Source organism: Oncorhynchus kisutch, linkage group LG9 (assembly GCF_002021735.2).
Source record: "Oncorhynchus kisutch isolate 150728-3 linkage group LG9, Okis_V2, whole genome shotgun sequence".
Lineage (NCBI taxonomy): Eukaryota > Metazoa > Chordata > Actinopteri > Salmoniformes > Salmonidae > Oncorhynchus > Oncorhynchus kisutch.
The window spans coordinates 46,697,927-46,722,241 of NC_034182.2; positions in this window are offsets into that span (position 1 = coordinate 46,697,927).

Here is a 24,315-nt window from a genome sequence, read left to right on the forward strand (position 1 = left end):
TATCCTAGCATCAGCACAGATGTTACTGGGTCACCTCTAAGTATCCTAGCATCAGCACAGACTTTTACTGGTCATCTCTAAGTATCCTAGCATCAGCACAGACCTTACTGGGTCACCTCTAAGTATCCTAGCATCAGCCACCTTTTTACATGGTCACCTCTAAGTATCCTAGCATCAGCACAGACCTTACTGGGTCACCTCTAAGTATCCTAGCATCAGCACAGACCTTACTGGGTCACCTCTAAGATCCTAGCATCAGCACAGACCTTACTGGGTCACCTCTAAGTATCCTAGCATCAGCACAGACCTACTGGGTCACCTCTAATATCCTAGCATCAGCACAGACCTTACTGGTCACCTCTAAGTATCCTAGCATCAGCACAGATCTTACTGACTGGGTCACCTCTAAGTACCTAGCATCAGCACAGACCTTACTGGGTCACCTCTAAGTATCCTAGCATCAGCACAGACCTTACTGGGTCACCTCTAAGTATCCTAGCATCAGCACACCTTTTGGGTCACCTCTAAGTATCCTAGCATCAGCACAGACCTTACTGGGTCACTCTAAGTATCCTAGCATCAGCACAGACCTTACTGGGTCACCTCTAAGTATCCTAGCATCAGCACCAGACCTTACTGGGGTCACCTCTAAGTATCCTAGCATCAGCACAGACCTTACTGGGTCACCTCTAAGTACCAAGCATCACGCACAGATCTTACTGGGGTCACCTCTAAGTATCCTACCATCAGCACAGACCTTACTGGGTCACCTCTAAGTATCCTAGCATCAGCACGACCTTACTGGGTCACCTCTAAGTATCCTAGCATCAGCACAGACCTTACTACGGGTCACTCTAAGTATCCTAGCATCACACAGACCCTTCTTACTTTTACCTGGGACCTTACTGGGTCACCTCTAAGTATCCTAGCATCAGCACAGACCCTACTGGGTCCCTCTAAGTATCCTAGCATCAGCACGATGTTACTGGGTCACCTCTAAGTATCCTAGCATCAGCACAGACGTTACTGGGTCACCTCTAAGTATCCTAGCATCATCAGCAGACCTTACTGGGTCACCTTAAGTATCCTAGCATCAGCACAGACCTTACTGGGTCACCTCTAAGTATCCTAGCATCAGCACAGATCTTACTGGGTCACCTCTAAGTATCCTAGCATCAGCACAGACCTTACTGGGTCACCTCTAAGTATCCTAGCATCAGCACAGATGTTACTGGGTCACCTCTAAGTATCCTAGCATCATCAGCACAGACCTTACTTATTCTGGGTCACCTCTAAGTATCCTAGCATCAGCACAGACCTTACTGTCCTGGTCACCTCTAAGTATCCTAGCATTGCACAGACCTTACTCTGGGTCACCTCTAAGTATCCTAGCATCAGCACACATCTTATGGGTCACCTCTAAGTATCCTAGCATCAGCACAGACCTTACTGGTTCACCTCTAAGTATCCTAGCATCAGCACAGATACTTTACTGGGTCACTCTAAGTATCCTAGCATCAGCACAGACCTTACTGGGTCACCTCTAAGTATCCTAGCATCAGCACAGACCTTACTGGGTCACCTCTAAGTATCCTAGCATCAGCACAGACCTTACTGGGTCACCTCTAAGTATCCTAGCATCAGCACAGACCTTACTGGGTCACCTCTAAGTATCCTAGCATCAGCACAGATTTTACTGGGTCACCTCTAAGTATCCTAGCATCAGCACAGACCTTACTGGGTCACCTCTAATTCCTAGCATCAGCACAGACCTTACTGGGTCACCTCTAAGTATCCTAGCATCAGCACAGACCTTACTGGGTCACCTCTAAGTATCCTAGCATCAGCACAGACCTAACTGGGTCACCTCTAAGTATCCTAGCATCAGCACAGACTTACTTTACTCTAACGGGTCACCTCTAAGTATCCTAGCATCAGCACAGACCTTACTGGGTCACCTCTAAGTATCCTAGCATCAGCACAGACCTTACTGGGTCCCTATAGTATCCTAGCATCAGCACAGACCTACTTACTGGGTCACCTCTAAGTATCCTAGCATCAGCACAGACCTTACTGGGTCACCTCTAAGTATCCCTATCCACAGACCTTACTGGGTCACCTCTAAGTATCCTAGCATCAGCACAGACCTTACTGGGTCACCTCTAAGTATCCTAGCATCAGCACAGACCTTACTGGGTCACCTCTAAGTATCCTAGCATCAGCACAGACCTTACTGGGTCACCTCTAAGTATCCTAGCATCAGCACAGACCTTACTGGGTCACCTCTAAGTATCCTAGCATCAGCACAGACCTTACTGGGTCACCTCTAAGTATCCTAGCATCAGCACAGACCTTACTGGTCACCTCTAAGTATCTAGCATCAGCACAGACCTTACTGGGTCACCTCTAAGTATCCTAGCATCAGCACACAGATCTTACTGGGTCACCTCTAAGTATCCTAGCATCAGCACAGATCTTACTGGGTCACCTCTAAGTATCCTAGCATCAGCACAGACTTTACTGGGTCACCTCTAAGTATCCTAGCATCAGCACAGACCTTACTGGGTCACCTCTAAGTATCCTAGCATCAGCACAGACCTTACTGGGTCAACTCTAAGTATCCTAGCATCAGCACAGATGTTACTGGGTCACCTCTAAGTATCCTAGCATCAGCACAGACCTTACTGGTTCCCTCTAAGTATCCTAGCATCAGCACAGATGTTACTGGGTCACCTCTAAGTATCCTAGCATCAGCACAGACCTTACTGGGTCACCTCTAAGTATCCTAGCATCAGCACAGACCTTACTGGGTCACCTCTAAGTATCCTAGCATCAGCACAGACCTTACTGGGTCACCTCTAAGTATCCTAGCATCAGCACAGACCTTACTGGGTCACCTCTAAGTATCCTAGCCTCAGCACAGACCTACAGGGTCACCTCTAAGTATCCTAGCATCAGCACAGACGTTACTGGGTCACCTCTAAGTATCCTAGCATCAGCACAGACCTTACTGGGTCACCTCTAAGTATCCTAGCATCAGCACACAGACCTTACTGGGTCACCTCTAAGTATCCTAGCATCAGCACAGACCTTACTGGGTCACCTCTAAGTATCCTAGCATCAGCACAGACCTTATTGGGTCACCTCTAAGTATCCTAGCATCAGCACAGACCTTACTGGGTCACCTCTAAGTTCCTAGCATCAGCACAGACATTACTGGGTCACCTCTAAGTATCCTAGCATCAGCACAGACCTTACTGGGTCACCTCTAAGTATCCTAGCATTGCACAGACCTTACTGGGTCACCTCTAAGTATCCTAGCATCATCAGCACAGATCTTACTGGGTCACCTCTAAGTATCCTAGCATCAGCACAGACCTTACTGGTTCACCTCTAAGTATCCTAGCATCAGCACAGATGTTACTGGGTCACTCTAAGTATCCTAGCATCAGCACAGACCTTACTGGGTCACTCTAAGTATCCTGGCATCAGCACACACCTTCTTACTGGGTCACCTCTAAGTATCCTAGCATCAGCACAGACGTTACTGGGTCACCTCTAAGTATCCTAGCATCAGCACAGATTTACTGGGTCACCTCTAAGTATCCTAGCATCACAAGACGTTACTGGGTCATCTCTAAGTATCCTAGCATCAGCACAGACCGTACTGGGTCACCTCTAAGTATCCTAGCATCAGCACAGACCTTACTGGGTCACCTCTAAGTATCCTAGCATCAGCACAGATCTTACTGGGTCACCTCTAAGTATCCTAGCATCAGCACAGACCTTACTGGGTCACCTCTAAGTATCCTAGCATCAGCACAGATGTTACTGGGTCACCTCTAAGTATCCTAGCATCAGCACAGACATTACTGGGTCACCTCTAAGTATCCTAGCATCAGCACAGACCTTACTGGGTCACCTCTAAGTATCCTAGCATTGCACAGACCTTACTGGGTCACCTCTAAGTATCCTAGCATCAGCACAGATCTTACTGGGTCACCTCTAAGTATCCTAGCATCAGCACAGACCTTACTGGTCACCTCTAAGTATCCTAGCATCAGCACAGATGTTACTGGGTCAGCTCTAAGTATCCTAGCATCAGCACAGACCTTACTGGGTCACCTCTAAGTATCCTAGCATCAGCACAGACCTTACTGGGTCACCTCTAAGTATCCTAGCATCAGCACAGACCTTACTGGGTCACCTCTAAGTATCCTAGCATCAGCACAGACCTTACTGGGTCACCTCTAAGTATCCTAGCATCAGCACAGATTACTGGGTCACCTCTAAGTATCCTAGCATCAGCACAGACCTTACTGGGTCACCTCTAAGTATCCTAGCATCAGCACAGATCTTACTGGGTCACCTCTAAGTATCCTAGCATCAGCACAGACCTTACTGGGTCACCTCTAAGTATCCTAGCCTCAGCACAGACCTAACAGGGTCATCTCTAAGTATCCTAGCATCAGCACAGACGTTACTGGGTCACCTCTAAGTATCCTAGCATCAGCACAGACCTTACTGGGTCACCTCTAAGTATCCTAGCATCAGCACAGACCTTACTGGGTCACCTCTAAGTATCCTAGCATCAGCACAGACCTTACTGGGTCACCTCTAAGTATCCTAGCATCAGCACAGACCTTACTGGGTCACCTCTAAGTATCCTAGCATCAGCACAGACCTTATGGGTCACCTCTAAGTATCCTAGCATCAGCACAGACCTTACTGGGTCACCTCTAAGTATCCTAGCATCAGCACAGACCTTACTGGGTCACCTCTAAGTATCCTAGCATCAGCACAGACCTTACTGGGTCACCTCTAAGTATCCTAGCATCAGCACAGACCTTACTGGGTCACCTCTAAGTATCCTAGCATCAGCACAGACCTTACTGGGTCACCTCTAAGTATCCTAGCATCAGCACAGACCTTACTGGGTCACCTCTAAGTATCCTAGCATCAGCACAGACCTTACTGGGTCACCTCTAAGTATCCTAGCATCAGCACAGACCTTACTGGGTCACCTCTAAGTATCCTAGCATCAGCACAGACCTTACTGGGTCACCTCTAAGTATCCTAGCATCAGCACAGACCTTACTGGGTCACCTCTAAGTATCCTAGCATCAGCACAGACCTTACTGGGTCACCTCTAAGTATCCTAGCATCAGCACAGACCTTACTGGGTCACCTCTAAGTATCCTAGCATCAGCACAGACCTTACTGGGTCACCTCTAAGTATCCTAGCATCAGCACAGACCTTACTGGGTCACCTCTAAGTATCCTAGCATCAGCACAGACCTTACTGGGTCACCTCTAAGTATCCTAGCATCAGCACAGACCTTACTGGGTCACCTCTAAGTATCCTAGCATCAGCACAGACCTTACTGGGTCACCTCTAAGTATCCTAGCATCAGCACAGACCTTACTGGTCACCTCTAAGTATCCTAGCATCAGCACAGATGTTACTGGGTCACCTCTAAGTATCCTAGCATCAGCACAGACCTTACTGGGTCACCTCTAAGTATCCTAGCATCAGCACAGACCTTACTGGGTCACCTCTAAGTATCCTAGCATCAGCACAGACCTTACTGGGTCACCTCTAAGTATCCTAGCATCAGCACAGACCTTACTGGGTCACCTCTAAGTATCCTAGCATCAGCACAGACCTTACTGGGTCACCTCTAAGTATCCTAGCATCAGCACAGACGTTACTGGGTCACCTCTAAGTATCCTAGCATCAGCACAGACCTTACTGGGTCACCTCTAAGTATCCTAGCATCAGCACAGACCTTACTGGGTCACCTCTAAGTATCCTAGCATCAGCACAGACCTTACTGGGTCACCTCTAAGTATCCTAGCATCAGCACAGACCTTACTGGGTCACCTCTAAGTATCCTAGCATCAGCACAGACCTTACTGGGTCACCTCTAAGTATCCTAGCATCAGCACAGACCTTACTGGGTCACCTCTAAGTATCCTAGCATCAGCACAGACCTTACTGGGTCACCTCTAAGTATCCTAGCATCAGCACAGACCTTACTGGGTCACCTCTAAGTATCCTAGCATCAGCACAGACCTTACTGGGTCACCTCTAAGTATCCTAGCATCAGCAGAGACCTTACTGGGTCACCTCTAAGTATCCTAGCATCAGCACAGACCTTACTGGGTCACCTCTAAGTATCCTAGCATCAGCACAGACCTTACTGGGTCACCTCTAAGTATCCTAGCATCAGCACAGACCTTACTGGGTCACCTCTAAGTATCCTAGCATCAGCACAGACCTTACTGGGTCACCTCTAAGTATCCTAGCATCAGCACAGACCTTACTGGGTCACCTCTAAGTATCCTAGCATCAGCACAGACCTTACTGGGTCACCTCTAAGTATCCTAGCATCAGCACAGATCTTACTGGGTCACCTCTAAGTATCCTAGCATCAGCACAGACCTTACTGGGTCACCTCTAAGTATCCTAGCATCAGCACAGATGTTACTGGGTCACCTCTAAGTATCCTAGCATCAGCACAGACCTTACTGGGTCACCTCTAAGTATCCTAGCATCAGCACAGACCTTACTGGGTCACCTCTAAGTATCCTAGCATCAGCACAGACCTTACTGGGTCACCTCTAAGTATCCTAGCATCAGCACAGACCTTACTGGGTCACCTCTAAGTATCCTAGCATCAGCACAGACCTTCTTACTGGGTCACCTCTAAGTATCCTAGCATCAGCACAGACGTTACTGGGTCACCTCTAAGTATCCTAGCATCAGCACAGACCTTACTGGGTCTTTCTAAGTATCCTAGCATCAGCACAGATGTTACTGGGTCACCTCTAAGTATCCTAGCATCAGCACAGACGTTACTGGGTCACCTCTAAGTATCCTAGCATCAGCACAGACCTTACTGGGTCACCTCTAAGTATCCTAGCATCAGCACAGACCTTCTTACTGGGTCACCTCTAAGTATCCTAGCATCAGCACAGACCTTACTGGGTCACCTCTAAGTATCCTAGCATCAGCACAGACCTTACTGGGTCACCTCTAAGTATCCTAGCATCAGCACAGACGTTACTGGGTCACCTCTAAGTATCCTAGCATCAGCACAGACCTTACTGGGTCACCTCTAAGTATCCTAGCATCAGCACAGACCTTACTGGGTCACCTCTAAGTATCCTAGCATCAGCACAGACCTTACTGGGTCACCTCTAAGTATCCTAGCATCAGCACAGACCTTACTGGGTCACCTCTAAGTATCCTAGCATCAGCACAGACCTTACTGGGTCACCTCTAAGTATCCTAGCATCAGCACAGACCTTACTGGGTCACCTCTAAGTATCCTAGCATCAGCACAGACCTTACTGGGTCACCTCTAAGTATCCTAGCATCAGCACAGACCTTACTGGGTCACCTCTAAGTATCCTAGCATCAGCACAGACCTTACTGGGTCACCTCTAAGTATCCTAGCATCAGCACAGACCTTACTGGGTCACCTCTAAGTATCCTAGCATCAGCACAGACGTTACTGGGTCACCTCTAAGTATCCTAGCATCAGCACAGACCTTACTGGGTCACCTCTAAGTATCCTAGCATCAGCACAGACCTTCTTACTGGGTCACCTCTAAGTATCCTAGCATCAGCACAGACGTTACTGGGTCACTCTAAGTATCAACTACTGGGTCACCTCTAAGTATCCTAGCATCAGCACAGACCTTACTGGGTCACCTCTAAGTATCCTAGCATCAGCACAGACCTTACTGGGTCACCTCTAAGTATCCTAGCATCAGCACAGACCTTACTGGGTCACCTCTAAGTATCCTAGCATCAGCACAGACCTTACTGGGTCACCTCTAAGTATCCTAGCATCAGCACAGACCTTACTGGGTCACCTCTAAGTATCCTAGCATCAGCACAGACCTTACTGGGTCACCTCTAAGTATCCTAGCATCAGCACAGATCTTACTGGGTCACCTCTAAGTATCCTAGCATCAGCACAGACCTTACTGGGTCACCTCTAAGTATCCTAGCATCAGCACAGACCTTACTGGGTCACCTCTAAGTATCCTAGCATCAGCACAGACCTTACTGGGTCACCTCTAAGTATCCTAGCATCAGCACAGACCTTACTGGGTCACCTCTAAGTATCCTAGCATCAGCACAGACCTTACTGGGTCACCTCTAAGTATCCTAGCATCAGCACAGACTTTACTGGGTCACCTCTAAGTATCCTAGCATCAGCACAGACCTTACTGGGTCACCTCTAAGTATCCTAGCATCAGCACAGACCTTACTGGGTCACCTCTAAGTATCCTAGCATCAGCACAGATGTTACTGGGTCACCTCTAAGTATCCTAGCATCAGCACAGACCTTACTGGGTCACCTCTAAGTATCCTAGCATCAGCACAGACCTTACTGGGTCACCTCTAAGTATCCTAGCATCAGCACAGATGTTACTGGGTCACCTCTAAGTATCCTAGCATCAGCACAGACCTTACTGGGTCACCTCTAAGTATCCTAGCATCAGCACAGATCTTACTGGGTCACCTCTAAGTATCCTAGCATCAGCACAGACCTTACTGGGTCACCTCTAAGTATCCTAGCATCAGCACAGACCTTACTGGGTCACCTCTAAGTATCCTAGCATCAGCACAGACCTTACTGGGTCACCTCTAAGTATCCTAGCATCAGCACAGATGTTACTGGGTCACCTCTAAGTATCCTAGCATCAGCACAGACCTTACTGGGTCACCTCTAAGTATCCTAGCATCAGCACAGATGTTACTGGGTCACCTCTAAGTATCCTAGCATCAGCACAGACCTTACTGGGTCACCTCTAAGTATCCTAGCATCAGCACAGACCTTACTGGGTCACCTCTAAGTATCCTAGCATCAGCACAGACCTTACTGGGTCACCTCTAAGTATCCTAGCATCAGCACAGACCTTACTGGGTCACCTCTAAGTATCCTAGCATCAGCACAGACCTTACTGGGTCACCTCTAAGTATCCTTAGCATCAGCACAGACCTTAACATGGGTCATCTCTAAGTATCCTAGCATCAGCACAGACCTTACTGGGTCACCTCTAAGTATCCTAGCATCAGCACAGACCTTACTGGGTCACTCTAAGTATCCTAGCATCAGCACAGACCTTCCTGGGTCACCTCTAAGTATCCTAGCATCAGCACAGACCTTACTGGGTCACCTCTAAGTATCCTAGCATCAGCACAGACCTTACTGGGTCACCTCTAAGTATCCTAGCATCAGCACAGACCTTATTGGGTCACCTCTAAGTATCCTAGCATCAGCACAGACCTTACTGGGTCACCTCTAAGTATCCTAGCATCAGCACAGACCTTACTGGGTCACCTCTAAGTATCCTAGCATCAGCACAGACCTTACTGGGTCACCTCTAAGTATCCTAGCATCAGCACAGACCTTACTCGGTCACTCTAAGTATCCTAGCATCAACAGAGACCTTACTGGGTCACCTCTAAGTATCCTAGCATCAGCACAGGACCTTACTGGGTCACCTCTAAGTATCCTAGCATCAAGCACAGACCTACTGGGTCACCTCCAAGTATCCTAGCATCAGCACAGACCTTATTGGGTCACCTCTAAGTATCCTAGCATCAGGCACAGGACCTTACTGGTCAGCTCTAAGTATCCTAGCATCAGCACAGATCTTACGGGTCACCTCTAAGTATCCTAGCATCAGCACAGACCTTACTGGGTCACCTCTAAGTATCTAGCATCAGCACAGACCTTACTGGGTCACCTATAAGTATCCTAGCATCAGCACAGGACCTACTGGGTCACCTCTAAGTATCCTAGCATCAGCACATACCTTACTGGGTCACCTCTAAGTATTCCTAGCATCAGCACAGACCTTATTGGGTCACCTCTAAGTATCCTAGCATCAGCACAGACCTTTACTGGGTCACCCTAAGATCTAGCAATCAGCACAGATGTTACTGGGGTCAGCTCTAAGTATCTCGCATCAGCACAGACCTTACTGGGTCACCCTAAGTATCCTAGCATCAGCACAGACCTTACTGGGTCACCTCTAAGTATCCTAGCATCAGCACAGACCTTACTGGGTCACCTCTAAGTATCCTAGGCATCAGCACAGACCTTACTGGGTCACCTCCTAAGTATCCGCTCAGCAACCTGGTCACCTCTAAGTATCCAATCAGCACAGACCTAACAGGGTCATCTCTAAGTATCCTAGCCATCAGCACAGACGTTACTGGGTCACCTCTAAGTATCCTAGCAATCAGCACAGACCTTACTGGGTCACCTCTAAGTATCCTAGCATCCGCACAGACCTTACTGGGTCACCTATAAGTATCCTAGGCATCAGCACAGACCTTACTGGGTCACCTCTAAGTATCCTAGCATCAGCACATACCTTACTGGGTCACCTATAAGTATCCTAGCATCAGCACAGACCTTATTGGGTCACCTCTAAGTATCCTAGCATCAGCACAGACCTTACTGGGTCACCTCTAAGTATCCTAGCATCAGCACAGACCTTACTGGGTCACCTCTAAGTATCCTAGCATCAGCACAGACCTTACTGGGTCACCTCTAAGTATCCTAGCATCAGCACAGACCTTACTGGGTCACCTCTAAGTATCCTAGCATCAGCACAGACCTTACTGGGTCACCTCTAAGTATCCTAGCATCAGCACAGACCTTACTGGGTCACCTCTAAGTATCCTAGCATCAGCACAGACCTTACTGGGTCACCTCTAAGTATCCTAGCATCAGCACAGACCTTACTGGGTCACCTCTAAGTATCCTAGCATCAGCACAGACCTTACTGGGTCACCTCTAAGTATCCTAGCATCAGCACAGACCTTACTGGGTCACCTCTAAGTATCCTAGCATCAGCACAGATCTTACTGGGTCACCTCTAAGTATCCTAGCATCAGCACAGACCTTACTGGGTCACCTCTAAGTATCCTAGCATCAGCACAGACCTTACTGGGTCACCTCTAAGTATCCTAGCATCAGCACAGACCTTACTGGGTCACCTCTAAGTATCCTAGCATCAGCACAGACCTTACTGGGTCACCTCTAAGTATCCTAGCAATCAGCACAGACCTTATTGGGTCACCTCTAAGTATCCTAGCATCAGCACAGACCTTACTGAGGTCACCTCTAAGTATCCTAGCATCAGCACAGATGTTACTGGGTCAGCTCTAAGTATCCTAGCATCAAGCACCAGACCTTACGTGGGGTCACCTCTAAGTATCCTAGCCTCAGCACAGACCTTACTGGGTCACCTCTAAGTATCCTAGCATCAGCACAGACCTTACTGGGTCACCTCTAAGTATCCTGGCATCAGCACAGACCTTACTGGGTCACCTCAAGTATCCTAGCCTCAGCACAGACCTAACAGGGTCATCTCTAAGTATCCTAGCATCAGCACAGACGTTACTGGGTCACCTCTAAGTATCCTAGCATCAGCACAGACCTTACTGGGTCACCTCTAAGTATCCTAGCATCAGCACAGAACCTTACTGGGTCACCTCTTAAGTATCCTGCATCAGCACAGACCTTACTGGGTCACCTCTAAGTATCCTAGCATCAGCACTACCTTACTGGGTCACCTCTAAGTATCCTAGCATCAGCACAGACCTTACTTGGGTCACCTCTAAGTATCCTAGCATCAGCACAGACCTTACTGGGTCACCCTCTAAGTATCCTAGCATCAGCACAGACCTTATGGGTCACCTCTAAGTATCCTAGCATCAGCACAGACCTTACTGGGTCACCTCTAAGTATCCTAGCATCAGCACAGGACCTCTTACTCGGTCACCTCTAAGTATCCTAGCATCAACAGCAGACCTTACTGGGTCACCTCTAAGTATCCTAGCATCAGCACAGACCTTACTGGGTCACCTCTAAGTATCCTAGCATCAGCACAGACCTTACTGGGTCACCTCTAAGTATCCTAGCATCAGCACAGACCTTACTGGGTCACCTCTAAGTATCCTAGCATCAGCACAGACCTTACTGGGTCACCTCTAAGTATCCTAGCATCAGCACAGACCTTATTGGGTCAGCCTCTAAGTATCCTAGCATCAGCACAGACTTACTGGGTCACCTCTAAGTATCCTAGCATCAGCACAGATCTTACTGGGTCACCTCTAAGTATCTAGCATCAGCACAGATCTTACTGGGTCACCTCTAAGTATCCTAGCATCAGCACAGATCTTACTGGGTCACCTCTAAGTATCCTAGCATCAGCACAGACCTTACTGGGTCACCTCTAAGTATCCTAGCATCAGTACAGACCTTACTCGGTCAACTCTAAGTATCCTAGCATCAGCACAGATGTACTGGGTCACCTCTAAGTATCCTAGCATCAGCACAGACCTTACTGGTTCACCTCTAAGTATCCTAGCATCAGCACAGATGTACTGGGTCAGCTCTAAGTATCCTAGCATCAGCACAGACCTTACTGGGTCACCTCTAAGTATCCTAGCATCAGCACAGACCTTACTGGGTCACCTCTAAGTATCCTAGCATCAGCACAGACCTTACTGGGTCACCTATAAGTATCCTAGCATCAGCACAGACCTTACTGGGTCACCTCTAAGTATCCTAGCATCAGCACATACCTTACTGGGTCACCTCTAAGTATCCTAGCATCAGCACAGACCTTATTGGGTCACCTCTAAGTATCCTAGCATCAGCACATACCTTACTGGGTCACCTCTAAGTATCCTGCATCAGCACAGACCTTACTGGGTCACCTCTAAGTATCCTAGCATCATCACAGACGTTACTGGGTCACCTCTAAGTATCCTAGCATCAGCACAGACCTTACTGGGTCACCTCTAAGTATCCTAGCATCAGCACAGACGTTACTGGGTCACCTCTAAGTATCCTAGCATCAGCACAGACCTTACTGGGTCACCTCTAAGTATCATAGCATCAGCACAGACCTTACTGGTTCACCTCTAAGTATCCTAGCATCAGCACAGATGTTACTGGGTCAGCTCTAAGTATCCTAGCATCAGCACAGACCTTACTGGGTCACCTCTAAGTATCCTAGCATCAGCACAGACCTTACTGGGTCACCTCTAAGTATCCTAGCATCAGCACAGATGTTACTGGGTCACCTCTAAGTATCCTAGCATCAGCACAGACCTTACTGGGTCACCTCTAAGTATCCTAGCATCAGCACAGATCTTACTGGGTCACCTCTAAGTATCCTAGCATCAGCACAGATCTTACTGGGTCACCTCTAAGTATCCTAGCATCAGCACAGACCTTACTGGGTCACCTCTAAGTATCCTAGCATCAGTACAGACCTTACTCGGTCAACTCTAAGTATCCTAGCATCAGCACAGATGTTACTGGGTCACCTCTAAGTATCCTAGCATCAGCACAGACCTTACTGGTTCACCTCTAAGTATCCTAGCATCAGCACAGATGTTACTGGGTCAGCTCTAAGTATCCTAGCATCAGCACAGACCTTACTGGGTCACCTCTAAGTATCCTAGCATCAGCACAGACCTTACTGGGTCACCTCTAAGTATCCTAGCATCAGCACAGACCTTACTGGGTCACCTCTAAGTATCCTGGCATCAGCACAGACCTTACTGGGTCACCTCTAAGTATCCTAGCCTCAGCACAGACCTAACAGGGTCATCTCTAAGTATCCTAGCATCAGCACAGACGTTACTGGGTCACCTCTAAGTATCCTAGCATCAGCACAGACCTTACTGGGTCACCTCTAAGTATCCTAGCATCAGCACAGACCTTACTGGGTCACCTATAAGTATCCTAGCATCAGCACAGACCTTACTGGGTCACCTCTAAGTATCCTAGCATCAGCACATACCTTACTGGGTCACCTCTAAGTATCCTAGCATCAGCACAGACCTTATTGGGTCACCTCTAAGTATCCTAGCATCAGCACAGACCTTACTGGGTCACCTCTAAGTATCCTAGCATCAGCACAGACCTTACTGGGTCACCTCTAAGTATCCTAGCATCAGCACAGACCTTACTGGGTCACCTCTAAGTATCCTAGCATCAGCACAGACCTTACTGGGTCACCTATAAGTATCCTAGCATCAGCACAGACCTTACTGGGTCACCTCTAAGTATCCTAGCATCAGCACAGACCTTACTGGGTCACCTCTAAGTATCCTAGCATCAGCACATACCTTACTGGGTCACCTCTAAGTATCCTAGCATCAGCACAGACCTTATTGGGTCACCTCTAAGTATCCTAGCATCAGCACAGACCTTACTGGGTCACCTCTAAGTATCCTAGCATCAGCACAGATGTTACTGGGTCAGCTCTAAGTATCCTAGCATCAGCACAGACCTTACTGGGTCACCTCTAAGTATCCTAGCATCAGCACAGACCTTACTGGGTCACCTCTAAGTATCCTAGCATCAGCACAGACCTTACTGGGTCACCTCTAAGTATCCTGGCATCAGCACAGACCTTACTGGGTCACCTCTAAGTATCCTAGCCTCAGCACAGACCTAACAGGGTCATCTCTAAGTATCCTAGCATCAGCACAGACGTTACTGGGTCACCTCTAAGTATCCTAGCATCAGCACAGACCTTACTGGGTCACCTCTAAGTATCCTAGCATCAGCACAGACCTTACTGGGTCACCTATAAGTATCCTAGCATCAGCACAGACCTTACTGGGTCACCTCTAAGTATCCTAGCATCAGCACATACCTTACTGGGTCACCTCTAAGTATCCTAGCATCAGCACAGACCTTATTGGGTCACCTCTAAGTATCCTAGCATCAGCACAGACCTTACTGGGTCACCTCTAAGTATCCTAGCATCAGCACAGACCTTACTGGGTCACCTCTAAGTATCCTAGCATCAGCACAGACCTTACTGGGTCACCTCTAAGTATCCTGCATCAGCACAGACCTTACTCGGTCACCTCTAAGTATCCTAGCATCAACAGAGACCTTACTGGGTCACCTCTAAGTATCCTAGCATCAGCACAGACCTTACTGGGTCACCTCTAAGTATCCTAGCATCAGCACAGACCTTACTGGGTCACCTCCAAGTATCCTAGCATCAGCACAGACCTTACTGGGTCACCTCTAAGTATCCTAGCATCAGCACAGACCTTATTGGGTCACCTCTAAGTATCCTAGCATCAGCACAGACCTTACTGGGTCAGCTCTAAGTATCCTAGCATCAGCACAGATCTTACTGGGTCACCTCTAAGTATCCTAGCATCAGCACAGATCTTACTGGGTCACCTCTAAGTATCCTAGCATCAGCACAGATCTTACTGGGTCACCTCTAAGTATCCTAGCATCAGCACAGACCTTACTGGGTCACCTCTAAGTATCCTAGCATCAGTACAGACCTTACTCGGTCAACTCTAAGTATCCTAGCATCAGCACAGATGTTACTGGGTCACCTCTAAGTATCCTAGCATCAGCACAGACCTTACTGGTTCACCTCTAAGTATCCTAGCATCAGCACAGATGTTACTGGGTCAGCTCTAAGTATCCTAGCATCAGCACAGACCTTACTGGGTCACCTCTAAGTATCCTAGCATCAGCACAGACCTTACTGGGTCACCTCTAAGTATCCTAGCATCAGCACAGACCTTACTGGGTCACCTATAAGTATCCTAGCATCAGCACAGACCTTACTGGGTCACCTCTAAGTATCCTAGCATCAGCACATACCTTACTGGGTCACCTCTAAGTATCCTAGCATCAGCACAGACCTTATTGGGTCACCTCTAAGTATCCTAGCATCAGCACAGACCTTACTGGGTCACCTCTAAGTATCCTAGCATCAGCACATACCTTACTGGGTCACCTCTAAGTATCCTGCATCAGCACAGACCTTACTCGGTCACCTCTAAGTATCCTAGCATCAACAGAGACCTTACTGGGTCACCTCTAAGTATCCTAGCATCAGCACAGACCTTACTGGGTCACCTCTAAGTATCCTAGCATCAGCACAGACCTTACTGGGTCACCTCTAAGTATCCTAGCATCAGCACAGACCTTACTGGGTCACCTCCAAGTATCCTAGCATCAGCACAGACCTTACTGGGTCACCTCTAAGTATCCTAGCATCAGCACAGACCTTATTGGGTCACCTCTAAGTATCCTAGCATCAGCACAGACCTTACTGGGTCAGCTCTAAGTATCCTAGCATCAGCACAGATCTTACTGGGTCACCTCTAAGTATCCTAGCATCAGCACAGACCTTACTGGTTCACCTCAAAGTATCCTAGCATCAGCACAGATGTTACTGGGTCAGCTCTAAGTATCCTAGCATCAGCACAGACCTTACTGGGTTTACCTCTAAGTATCCTAGCATCAGCACAGACCTTACTGGGTCACCTCTAAATATCATAGCATCAGCACAGACCTTACTGGGTCACCTCTAAGTATCCTAGCATCAGCACAGACCTTACTGGGTCACCTCTAAGTATCTTAGCATCAGCACAGACCTTCTTACTGGGTCACCTCTAAGTATCCTAGTATCAGCACAGACGTTACTTGGTCACCTCTAAGACTCCTAGCATCAGCACAGACCTTACTGGGTCATTTCTAAGTATCCTAGCATCAGCACAGATGTTACTGGGTCACCTCTAAGTATCCTAGCATCAGCACAGACGTTACTGGGTCACCTCTAAGTATCCTAGCCTCAGCACAGACCTTACTGGGTCACCTCTAATTATCCTAGCATCAGCACAGACCTTCTTACTGGGTCACCTCTAAGTATCCTAGCATCAGCAAAGACGTTACTGGGTCACCTCTAAGTATCCTAGCATCAGAACAGACCTTACTGGGTCACCTCTAAGTATCCTAGCATCAGCACAGACGTTACAGGGTCACCTCTAAGTATCCTAGCATCAGCACAGACCTTACTGGGTCACCTCTAAGTATCCTAGCATCAGCACAGACCTTATTGGGTCACCTCTAAGTATCCTAGCATCAGCACAGACCTTACTGGGTCACCTCTAAGTATCCTAGCATCAGCACAGACCTTACTGGGTCACCTCTAAGTATCTTAGCATCAGCACAGACCTTCTTACTGGGTCACCTCTAAGTATCCTAGCATCAGCACAGACCTTACTGGGTCACCTCTAAGTATCTTAGCATCAGCACAGACCTTCTTACTGGGTCACCTCTAAGTATCCTAGTATCAGCACAGACGTTACTTGGTCACCTCTAAGACTCCTAGCATCAGCACAGACCTTACTGGGTCATTTCTAAGTATCCTAGCATCAGCACAGATGTTACTGGGTCACCTCTAAGTATCCTAGCATCAGCACAGACGTTACTGGGTCACCTCTAAGTATCCTAGCCTCAGCACAGACCTTACTGGGTCACCTCTAATTATCCTAGCATCAGCACAGACCTTCTTACTGGGTCACCTCTAAGTATCCTAGCATCAGCAAAGACGTTACTGGGTCACCTCTAAGTATCCTAGCATCAGCACAGACCTTACTGGGTCACCTCTAAGTATCCTAGCATCAGCACAGACGTTACAGGGTCACCTCTAAGTATCCTAGCATCAGCACAGACCTTACTGGGTCACCTCTAAGTATCCTAGCATCAGCACAGACCTTATTGGGTCACCTCTAAGTATCCTAGCATCAGCACAGACCTTACAGGGTCACCTCTAAGTATCCTAGCATCAGCACAGACGTTACTGGGTCACCTCTAAGTATCCTAGCATCAGCACAGACGTTACTGGGTCACCTCTAAGTATCCTAGCATCAGCACAGAAGTTACTGGGTCACCTCTAAGTATCCTAGCCTCAGCACAGACCTTACTGGGTCACCTCTAAGTATCCTAGCATCAGCACAGACCTTCTTACTGGGTCACCTCTAAGTATCCTAGCATCAGCAAAGACGTTACTGGGTCACCTCTAAGTATCCTAGCATCAGCACAGACCTTACTGGGTCACCTCTAAGTATCCTAGCATCAGCACAGACCTTACTGGGTCACCTCTAAGTATCCTAGCATCAGCACAGACCTTACTGGGTCACCTCTAAGTATCCTAGCATCAGCACAGACCTTACTGGGTCACCTCTAAGTATCCTAGCATCAGCACAGACCTTACTGGGTCACCTCTAAGTATCCTAGCATCAGCACAGACCTTATTGGGTCACCTCTAAGTATCCTAGCATCAGCACAGACCTTATAGGGTCACCTCTAAGTATCCTAGCATCAGCACAGACGTTACTGGGTCACCTCTAAGTATCCTAGCATCAGCACAGACGTTACTGGGTCACCTCTAAGTATCCTAGCATCAGCACAGAAGTTACTGGGTCACCTCTAAGTATCCTAGCCTCAGCACAGACCTTACTGGGTCACCTCTAAGTATCCTAGCATCAGCACAGACCTTCTTACTGGGTCACCTCTAAGTATCCTAGCATCAGCAAAGACGTTACTGGGTCACCTCTAAGTATCCTAGCATCAGCACAGACCTTACTGGGTCACCTCTAAGTATCCTAGCATCAGCACAGACCTTACTGGGTCACCTCTAAGTATCCTAGCATCAGCACAGACCTTACTGGGTCAGCTCTAAGTATCCTAGCATCAGCACAGACCTTACTGGGTCACCTCTAAGTATCCTAGCATCAGCACAGACCTTACTGGGTCACCTCTAAGTATCCTAGCATCAGCACAGACCTTACTGGGTCACCTCTAAGTATCCTAGCATCAGCACAGATCTTACTGGGTCACCTCTAAGTATCCTAGCATCAGCACAGACCTTACTCGGTCACCTCTAAGTATCCTAGCATCAGCACAGACCTTACTGGGTCACCTCTAAGTATCCTAGCATCATCCTAGACGTTACTGGGTCACCTCTAAGTATCCTAGCATCAGCACAGACCTTACTGGGTCACCTCTAAGTATCCTAGCATCAGCACATACCTTACTGGGTCACCTCTAAGTATCCTAGCATCAGCACAGACGTTACTGGGTCACCTCTAAGTATCCTAGCATCAGCACAGACCTTACTGGGTCACCTCTAAGTATCATAGCATCAGCACAGACCTTCTTACTGGGTCACCTCTAAGTATCCTAGCATCATCACAGACGTTACTGGGTCACCTCTAAGTATCCTAGCATCAGCACAGACCTTACTGGGTCACCTCTAAGTATCCTAGCATCAGCACAGACCTTACTGGGTCACCTCTAAGTATCCTAGCATCAGCACATACCTTACTGGGTCACCTCTAAGTATCCTAGCATCAGCACCGACGTTACTGGTCACCTCTAAGTATCCTAGCATCAGCACAGACCTTACTGGTCACCTCTAAGTATCATAGCATCAGCACAGACCTTCTTACTGGGTCACCTCTAAGTATCCTAGCATCATCCACAGACGTTACTGGGTCCTCTCTAAGTATCCTAGCATCAGCACAGACCTTACTGGGTCACCTCTAAGTATCCTAGCATCAGCACAGACCTTACTGGGTCACCTCTAAGTATCCTAGCATCAGCACAGACCTTACTGGGTCACCTCTAAGTATCCTAGCATCAGCACAGATCTTACTGGGTCACCTCTAAGTATCCTAGCATCAGCACAGACCTTACTCGGTCACCTCTAAGTATCCTAGCATCAGCACAGACCTTACTGGGTCACCTCTAAGTATCCTAGCATCAGCACAGACCTTACTGGGTCACCTCTAAGTATCCTAGCATCAGCACAGACCTTCTTACTGGGTCACCTCTAAGTATCCTAGCATCAGCACAGACCTTACTGGGTCACCTCTAAGTATCATAGCATCAGCACAGACCTTCTTACTGGGTCACCTCTAAGTATCCTAGCATCATCACAGACGTTACTGGGTCACCTCTAAGTATCCTAGCATCAGCACAGACCTTACTGGGTCACCTCTAAGTATCCTAGCATCAGCACAGACCTTACTGGGTCACCTCTAAATATCATAGCATCAGCACAGACCTTACTGGGTCACCTCTAAGTATTCTCGCTCAACACAATGTCATTTTTACAAAATGACCTTCTCTCTACCTATCGCCATCTCTCCCTCACTCCTTCTCTCTCCCTATCAATTCAATTCAATTCAAGGGCTTTATTGGCATGGGAAACATGTGTTAACATTGCCAAAGCAAGTGAGGTAGATAATATATAAAGTGAATGTATAAAGTGAAATAAACAATTAAAATTAACAGTAAACATCACACATACAGAAGTTTCAAAACAATAAAGACATTACAAATGTCATGTATATATATATATACAGTGTTTTAACAATGTACAAATGGTAAAGGACACAAGATACAATAAATAAGCATAGATATGGGTTGTATTTACAATGGTGTGTGTTCTTCACTGGTTGCCCTTTTCTCGAGGCAACAGGCCACAAATCTTGCTGCTGTGATGTCACACTGTGGAATTTCACCCAGTAGATATGGGAGTTTTTCAAAATGCATTTGTTTTCGAATTCTTTGTGGATCTGTGTAATCTGAGGGAAATGCAGTCACCTATCCGGACCCGTTTTACTGCCTTCGCGGAGCCCCACCGGGCCTTCACAACTGGACTGCCGACGTTATCTACCCGAAGGAGTTATTCGGCTGGCTCCTCCGTCGCGACGTTACCTGAACGCCCATCTGCGGCCTGCTAACCGTTAGCTGTCTTACCGGCTGCTATCTGAATAGACAATCGGACAATTTTTTTATTTTTTTATTATTATTATTATATTTTCTTCTTGGGCCTCTATAACTATATCTATTGTTTTTATTTTGTTGTTGTTGTGTGATTTGGATTAATCCCCTCTACCACACGGAACCCCACTAATCTACTGACGGAACGTAAGGGGTGGCTAACAGACCTCCATCCTATGCTAGCTTGCTACCGATGCCCTGGCTAGCTGTCTAAATCACCAACCAACCTCTCCACTCACCGGACCCTTTTGATCACTCGACTAAGCATGCCTATCCTTAATGTCAATATGTCTTGTCCATTTCTGTTCTGGTTAGTGTTTATTGGCTTATTTCACTGTAGAGCCTCTAGTCCTGCTCACTATACCTTATCCAACCTATTAGTTTCACTACCCACACATGCAATGACATCTCCTGGTTTCAACGATGTTTCTAGAGACAATATCTCTCTCTTCATCACTCAATACCTAGGTTTACCTCCACTGTATTCACATCCTACCATACATTTGTCTGTACATTATACCTTGATGCTATTTTATCGCCCCCAGAAACCTCCTTTTACTCTATGTTCCAGACGTTCTAGACGACCAATTCTCATAGCTTTTAGCCGTACCCTTATTCTACTCCTCCTATGTTCCTCTGGCGATGTAGAGGTGAATCCAGGCCCTGCAGTGCCTAGCTCCACTCCTATTCCCCAGGCGCTCTCTTTTGACGACTTCTGTAACCGTAATAGCCTTGGTTTCATGCATGTTAACATTAGAAGCCTCCTCCCTAAGTTGTTCTATTCACTGCTTTAGCACACTCTGCCAACCCGGATGTTCTAGCTGTGTCTGAATCCTGGCTTAGGAAGACCACCAAAAACTCTGACATTTTAATTCCAAACTACAACATTTTCAGACAAGATAGAACTGCCAAAGGGGGCGGTGTTGCAATCTACTGCAAAGATAGCCTGCAGAGTTCTGTCCTACTATCCAGGTCTGTACCCAAACAATTTGAACTTCTACTTTTAAAAATCCACCTCTCTAAAAAACAAGTCTCTCACCGTTGCCGCCTGCTATAGACCACCCTCTGCCCCCAGCTGTGCTCTGGACACCATATGTGAACTGATTGCCCCCCATCTATCTTCAGAGTTCGTGCTGCTAGGCGACCTAAACTGGAACATGCTTAACACCCCAGCCATCCTACAATCTAAACTTGATGCCCTCAATCTCACACAAATTATCAATGAACCTACCAGGTACCTCCCCAAAACCTTAAACACGGGCACCCTCATAGATATCATCCTAACCAACTTCCCCTCTAAATACACCTCTGCTGTCTTCAACCAAGATCTCAGCGATCACTGCCTCATTGCCTGCATCCGTAATGGGTCAGCGGTCAAACGACCTCCACTCATCACTGTAAAACGCTCCCTGAAACACTTCTGCGAGCAGGCCTTTCTAATCGACCTGGCCGGGGTATCCTGGAAGGATATTGATCTCATCCCGTCAGTAGAGGATGCCTGGATATTTTTTTTAAATGCCTTCCTAACCATCTTAAATAAACATGCCCCATTCAAGAAATTTAGAACCAGGAACAGATATAGCCCTTGGTTCTCCCCAGACCTGACTGCCCTTAACCAACACAAAAACATCCTATGGCGTTCTGCATTAGCATCGAACAGCCCCCGTGATATGCAGCTGTTCAGGGAAGCTAGAAATCATTATACACAGGCAGTTAGAAAAGCCAAGGCTAGCTTTTTCAAGCAGAAATTTGCTTCCTGCAACACTAACTCAAAAAAGTTCTGGGACACTGTAAAGTCCATGGAGAATAAGAACACCTCCTCCCAGCTGCCCACTGCACTGAAGATAGGAAACACTGTCACCACTGATAAATCCACCATAATTGAGAATTTCAATAACATTTTTCTACGGCTGGCCATGCTTCCACTGGCTACTCCTACTCTCTCCCTATCAATTCAATTCAATTCAAGGGCTTTATTGGCATGGGAAACACGTGTTAACATTGCCAAAGCAAGTGAGGTAGATAATATATAAAGTGAATGTATATAAGTGAAATAAACAATTAAAATTAACAGTAAACATCACACATACAGAGTTTCCAAAACAATAAGACATTACAAATGTCATTGTATATATATCTATACAGTGTTTTAACAATGTACAAATGGTAAAGGACACAAGATACAATAAATAAGCATAGATATGGGTTGTATTTACAATGGTGTGTGTTCTTCACTGGTTGCCCTTTTCTCGAGGCAACAGGCCACAAATCTTGCTGCTGTGATGTCACACTGTGAATTTCACCCAGTAGATATGGGAGTTTTTCAAAATGCATTTGTTTTCGAATTCTTTGTGGATCTGTGAATCTGAGGGAAATGCAGTCACCCTATCCGGACCCGTTTTACTGCCTTCGCGGAGCCCCACCGGGCCTTCACAACTGGACTGCCGACGTTATCTACACCGAAGGAGTTATTCGGCTGGCTCCTCCGTCGCGACGTTACCTGAACGCCCATCTGCGGCCTGCTAACCGTTAGCTGTCTTACCGGCTGCTATCTGAATAGACAATCGGACAATTTTTTTATTTTTTTATTATTATTATTATATTTTCTTCTTGGGCCTCTATAACTATATCTATTGTTTTTATTTTTGTTGTTGTTGTGTGATTTGGATTAATCCCCCTCTACCACACGGAACCCCACTAATCTACTGACGGAACGTAAGGGGTGGCTAACAGACCTCCATCCTATGCTAGCTTGCTACGATGCCCTGGCTAGCTGTCTAAATCACCAACCAACCTCTCCACTCACCGGACCCTTTTGATCACTCGACTAAGCATGCCTATCCTTAATGTCAATATGTCTGTCCATTTCTGTTCTGGTTAGTGTTTATTGGCTTATTTCACTGTAGAGCCTCTAGTCCTGCTCACTATACCTTATCCAACCTATTAGTTTCACTACCCACACATGCAATGACATCTCCTGGTTTCAACGATGTTTCTAGAGACAATATCTCTCTCTTCATCACTCAATACCTAGGTTTACCTCCACTGTATTCACATCCTACCATACATTTGTCTGTACATTATACCTTGATGCTATTTTATCGCCCCCAGAAACCTCCTTTTACTCTATGTTCCAGACGTTCTAGACGACCAATTCTCATAGCTTTTAGCCGTACCCTTATTCTACTCCTCCTATGTTCCTCTGGCGATGTAGAGGTGAATCCAGGCCCTGCAGTGCCTAGCTCCACTCCTATTCCCCAGGCGCTCTCCTTTTGACGACTTCTGTAACCGTAATAGCCTTGGTTTCATGCATGTTAACATTAGAAGCCTCCTCCCTAAGTTTGTTCTATTCACTGCTTTAGCACACTCTGCCAACCCGGATGTTCTAGCTGTGTCTGAATCCTGGCTTAGGAAGACCACCAAAAACTCTGACATTTTAATTCCAAACTACAACATTTTCAGACAAGATAGAACTGCCAAAGGGGGCGGTGTTGCAATCTACTGCAAAGATAGCCTGCAGAGTTCTGTCCTACTATCCAGGTCTGTACCCAAACAATTTGAACTTCTACTTTTAAAAATCCACCTCTCTAAAAAACAAGTCTCTCACCGTTGCCGCCTGCTATAGACCACCCTCTGCCCC